General features: G+C 36.9%; 1 long non-coding RNA gene across 1 annotated transcript; it reads right to left on the bottom strand.

Annotated features, from left to right (window-relative positions):
• LOC110269566 lies at positions 4,484-5,060 on the bottom strand. The gene is made up of 3 exons (XR_002358348.1): positions 5,021-5,060; positions 4,723-4,948; positions 4,484-4,522 (listed from the first exon to the last, which is right to left on the bottom strand). It is a non-coding gene; the product is annotated as an uncharacterized LOC110269566 (long non-coding RNA).

Raw genomic sequence — 6,049 nt, 5'->3', positions numbered from 1 at the left:
AAGGCGACACACACACATCAAGAGCAGCCACGACGAGCCACTAATGGAGCCAAGAAGCAAGAGGTTCGACCAATTGGTTTTTCGTTCGCAAAATATTTGCGAATTTGCATCCGAATCGGAGGAGCTGACTGCAATTCTGCACCGTGCGTACGATAACGTCATGGCCGAGATGGAATCATTAAAAGCCAAAAGGAAGGGGACATCTTCTTTATCCCACGAAGATGCCAACTTAGAATCCGTTAACGAGCTTCAAAGCCCGCCAAGGATTCGAACAAGAGGACGTCCAAAAAATAGGCTAGGTTCAAAGCTGGACAAACAGATTGCAAATGCCACAAAGAAGAAGAAGACGAAAGTTTTAAGCGAGGTAAAAGTAATGTTCTTTAAATTTGTGGCGATTGAGTTTATTTTTCTCGTTAATAGTTTAGCTAATATGTGAGTGTTATATTCAGATAAACTTGTTTGATGCTGCATCAGCGGTGCATTCAAATTCCAGCCAATATCAAGGACACGTTATGAATTATCAGTTCAGGGTACCAGCAGCAGGGGATAACTCTTTGGGTGTATAGTTTTAGAGAATATGGGTGTAAAAGCACGGTTCTTTTGGGTGTATTTTTGTTCATTGACAATTTACATATAGATACATATATAGATACTTATAGAACAAAAGCTGTAAAAATTCGCAGGTTATGGGTGTATATTTGATTTGATGTTTTTCTTCATATTTTAGTACTTGTAATTCATACATTTTGAATACAGCACAGAGAGTTTGGGTGTATATTTTATGCAATCTTGGGTGTATTATTAGACCTGCGTTGGGTGTAACAGATTATAATTTGCGTTTATATATGCTTTGATTTTTTCCTTCATATTTTACCACCTGTGATACAGCTTTTGAATACAGCACAGACAGTTTAACAGCACAGATAGTTTAACTATGGAAAAAAATATACATGGAATAGAAGTTGTTGATAAATGGCAAATATTTACAGCATTTGTTCAATTTACAAACTACCCAGCAGTTGGATTACGCAGTTTCTATATCAGCAGAATTTATCTGACAAAACGGACTCAATAATACAGAGGATGGCTTTGACAGCCTTATAGCATTACTCTCTCTAATTGCCTGATCTCTCTCCTTATTCATCTCATTGAATAGTATCCGTGAAGCATACTCCACTCTATAGTGGTCCACCTCCTCCTACAATTAAAAAGTATATTCTGTTTAAACAACAATATTAATTCAGTAAAGTAATACAGAGTTATATAGTTCTAAAGACAGTTACCTGTGGCCAATTATCCCATTCATACTTCCCCTTTTTAATGTTTTCCGGCTCAATTAACTCAAGCCACTTCATAACGTAGATAGCGCAGTCATAGCTGAAAACGAAGAAAATAAATTACAAATCTCATTTACGAAAGTTTAATGTTCAGAGTCACAAATTTATACCTTATTTTTTGGCCTGATATTTTAACATATGATGCTTTAATTTCCTTCTCCTTCTCGTCTTTCTGAAGAGGTTCTCCGCCGGCATATGCTCTCAATCTTGAAAATACATATCCCTTAAATACCAAAACAAATCAGTAATACACCCGATTGAATGGACAACATACACCCAACACAACTAACGAAATAGACCTATCTATTAAAGTAAAGAAGACAGAGGCAACTTACAATGAATTTATTAATCTGCTTTCTCTCATCGCTTGGAGCTTTTTTGTGTAGCGGGTCAAGTATATGACATTTCCGCTTCGTTGTATTTATCAGCCATAACCACCAATGCCCCGAGTGGCAAACAGGTGCAAAAATCTGAAGGATTGCCACATTTCAACAGTGCGTTATTTTATTTGGCATATAAGTAAATAAGCGTACTAACAAATTTAGCAAACGAAAACTTACATATGGATGCGAAGTTAATTTTTTTCTATCTATGAAGGGAATAAAACTCGGGTAGTCTTCCACCCTAAATTCCTTATTCGTTTTCAGTGATATAAATTCCCCATTTGGGTGATCCGAAAGTGCCATGCTCTGCAAGAATTGCGAAACAAGAAATGAAATACTGAAAATACACAACTTACATCCAATCGAACGTAAAAATTACACCCATTTCAATACAGAAAATACACCCAAAGTTCGAAGAAGTAACACTTACCACAATATCGGGGGGGAGACAGTATATTTGTTCTTGAAACCTCTTTTCATTTTTCTGGTTGAGGATGAGGCAGATGGCAGATACAATCTAGAAATATATGCCGAAATCAATTTTACATTAATAAATATTGCAGTTGACTTTGGTGTAAAAACATTAATGTTATTCTAATATTACCTGAGATTCTATATCACTTTTTGCCTGGAGGGATGCAAGGTGCATTCTCATCAAAATGTATTCATCTTGGGCAATAAGAGTGCACATCTCCTCATACTCGTTAGTATTGCCATCTGCGTCTTCCTTCAGTCTCGTCCCCCAGATGTAGCACTTTTGTTTCATATCATCCGTAATCTGATTTGTTGCCCCAGGAGTTTCAAACTTCCCAGAACATTCTCCCCCAGTCTCCCTCTGAATTTGTGGACTTTTGTTTTTTCCCTTCGCACTGCTTGCTATTTTTTGGACCAAATCGTCCAATTGTTCTATCAAATTTGCAGCTTCTGGAGATTTTGCCCTTTCTGTCTCCTGCGTTGACGCCCCCTCCTGGCTTGAATCAGTCAATCCAAGGCTGAATGATGGCACCCCTGGATCTGTTTTAGGAACATAGGTTGCTGTTCGTGCCATCATCAACAGGGCAGCAGCGTCTTCTACGGCTGGATGATTGCGTCATCATGTATAAGAATAAGAATAAAAATATACGGATGATAAGCAAAGATTGATTTTAGTCTGATGAACTTACATTTTAGTTGGAGCTGGGGGAAGCGTGGGTGTGGTTTCTTGAAGTTGTTTGGGGGTTTCAGGAGTGCTGCACAGTTACACAAAATTAATCATGGCATCAAAAGAAATTAATCAGGAACAATATACACCCAAACTGTTAGCAAATATACACCCAAACTCTAAACAAATATACACCCAATACTATTTCTTACATTTCTGTAGTCCTTTCAATCTGTAGCATAGGGGTTGGTTCAAAATCTGTCTCAGTGGTTGTTTGGGATGCTGGCACAAAAACCTGAATCGGGACTCTAAACAAGAAGAAAAAAGAAGGGTTAACAACGCTTTTGAAAATAATAAGGTTATAAGGTTTAAATATTCTTGGAAAACTCACATTGCAAGCGCATCCGACGGTGTCTGTTCCCTCACAACCATCACATTCAAATCAGCCGGACTCAACCTAAAATACACCCAAAGAAAGTAAAAAAATACACCCGAACAATTCAAAAAGAAGACAGGCTTTGTTTTTTGAGAACTTACATACTTGCAGTTTTTGCTTTTTTTTCCTGCCTTTTTTTTCTTGAATAAAATAATAAAGAGCTTTTTTTCTAAAAAAAAATATATACATAATTAGAAGTAGAAGGGTAATAGAAGAACAAAAGTAACGGTTATTTGAAAGAGAAATTACATGCTCTGTGACGGCTGGTTTACACTACTCTGTTCTGTGCGTCCTTGAGAGGAAGGATCATCACTTCCCAAGTTCACAGCCGGTATTCTAAAACAGATTTCATGTTATTTAGACAAAATAAGATACAGGTATAAAATACACTCAAATGAATGCACAAGATACAACCAATCGAATGGACAATATACACCCAACACAACAAACGAAATATCCCAACTTAATAAACAACATACACCCAACTTGATCAACACAATACACCGAAATGGTTCCACAAAATACACCCAAATCATGATAACAAGATTTTATTAAATAAAGCTTCTTACGTTTCAGAGGACACATAGCAACCTTCTGTCGATCGTAGGTCAGCTTGGTTCTCCCTGCGAAATAAGAAACAATTATTAGCATACAAAACACACCAAAATCTGAAGTAGACACCCCACCAAGACATACCCCTCTGCAACAGATTTATCAACGTTTTGCCTTAGCCATTTATCCAGTTCATCACTTGATATTTCATATCTCTCACTACATTCATAAAAGAAGATGTTAACAAAAATAATTACGATGATAGACGGTAATATAGCTTACGAGGTACTGTACCCATCAAAGTATTGATCTTCTTCAAGAGGTGAATCCTCCATAACAACTTTTTTCTTTTTTGGTTGTGTTCTGGGTGGAAAAAAAAAGAGTACCAATCAGAAATAAAAAATTAATTTTATCACAGAATATTATCCAAAGAAGTGCTTACTTTTTTGGTGATGTTTTTGTCTTTTTCTTTTTCTTTTCCTTCTCCACCGGTGATGATTCTTCGCTCCTATAAGTTAATAAGAGACATTTCAGTTAATACACGAAATCTTTATAATGAAGGCAAAAGAAAGGAGTAATAATTTCAGGACATTACTCATCACTTGATTCAGATTCAGATTCTGAATCAGAATCTGACTCCTCTTGACTCTTCTTTCTTTTTCTGGAGTCCATTCTGGAAGGCAAACAATCATCATTTAGAACATACTAAAAAATACACGCAAATGAATGCACAAGATACACCCAACTGAATATACAATATACACCCAACGCAGCAAACGAAACACACCCAGCTTAATAAACTACATACACCCAACGTGATCAACAAAATACACCTAACTCGAAAAAGAAATTACACCCAAGTATGGTACTTACTTTTTCCCCTTTTTGCTGCGGTGTTTTCTTCCTGAATCCCCTGAGTCTTCTTGAGTCTCAGCCTCAGAGGTAGAAGTGTCACTATCAGTAGTTGTTTCTTTCTCCGAAGACGATGTTGAACTCGCCTTCTTTTTTTTTGTTTTTTTTATTTCTTGTTTTTTTTCTTTTTTTTTTCTTTTTTTTTCATTTTTTCTCTTGCTCTTGTCTCTGCCATCTTCACAATCCCCTGAAATATTAGATATTTTAGCTAGCAGCATTCAGGTAAATAAAATACAAGCAACATATTATGTTTACTTACCAAAATTTCCTCTCTTTCTGCAGTCATTCTTTCCACCAACTGCTCCTTAGTCCAGTTGGCAATCCAGGGCTTTGGTGGTCTTTCAGCCCTCTTCTTGCCTTTGTTTTTTGAAAGATGAAAGTAAATTATCATCAGGGCGAAGAGGCAGCCATCAATTGCCTTCTTCTTTTTCTCCTTGTAGTCTGTGATGCCCTTTACCATGAAGGTCAAAACATGCCCCCCCAGTTTCTCTCCGATATGCCGTCCATCTTAAAAATTGGGGCCAAGTGCACAGGCGATATTTTGTTTATCGTCGTTGGCAAAAGGAACGCCATCTGTATATAGAGGATGAATATCTTCTTGAACATCAGGCGTTCCTCTTCGTTGCCAACGCCGATTTCTATCATCTCATTGACAAACCCTATTTTGACGGTTTATCTTGTATTGATTTTAAGGGATTTTATCACCTTTTACCCACATGTATTCAATGAAATAGCATGGTTTTGTGATTGTCTCCTTATTTGTACCTAGATGTGAAAACATGCTTTTAGACCCTTAATTTGATGGTTTTTCATTCACCTTTGATTCCATAAGATGCCTTGATATATTTGTTAGTGATTTCAGATTGAAAAGGCTAGGAATGGATCAAAGGAGTGAAGAGGAAAGCATACAAAGTGGAGAAATCATGAAAAGTCAAAGAAGTTGAACTCGCCCATGGACGCGCGCGCACACCTGGACTTGTGACAAACAAATTTTTGCATGAAAGGATTATTGTTGGTTTAGAAGCTATACTTTACAACGAGATTTCAATTGTGAATTCTAAGCCACATCAAAAATCCATTCATCAAAATGGCGCCGTTGCCGGGGAATTGCAATGGTGTTATGTTATTGGTTATTGTACATATGTGAATAGTGTGAATATCTTGCTTTTTGCTCTATTTGCTAGTTGTAGAATTTTGTTTCTTTTGTTTTCTATTAGCTTTATTGTCCCACTTGAGTATGGCTTGCTTGAAACGGATGGTCAACTTAGGATCCTTTGTGGGATGAAGC

Source organism: Arachis ipaensis, chromosome B03 (assembly GCF_000816755.2).
Source record: "Arachis ipaensis cultivar K30076 chromosome B03, Araip1.1, whole genome shotgun sequence".
In the NCBI taxonomy this organism is placed as follows: domain Eukaryota; kingdom Viridiplantae; phylum Streptophyta; class Magnoliopsida; order Fabales; family Fabaceae; genus Arachis; species Arachis ipaensis.
The sequence above is the reverse complement of the archived record's forward strand: the minus strand, read 5'-3'. Positions and strand labels throughout refer to the sequence as shown.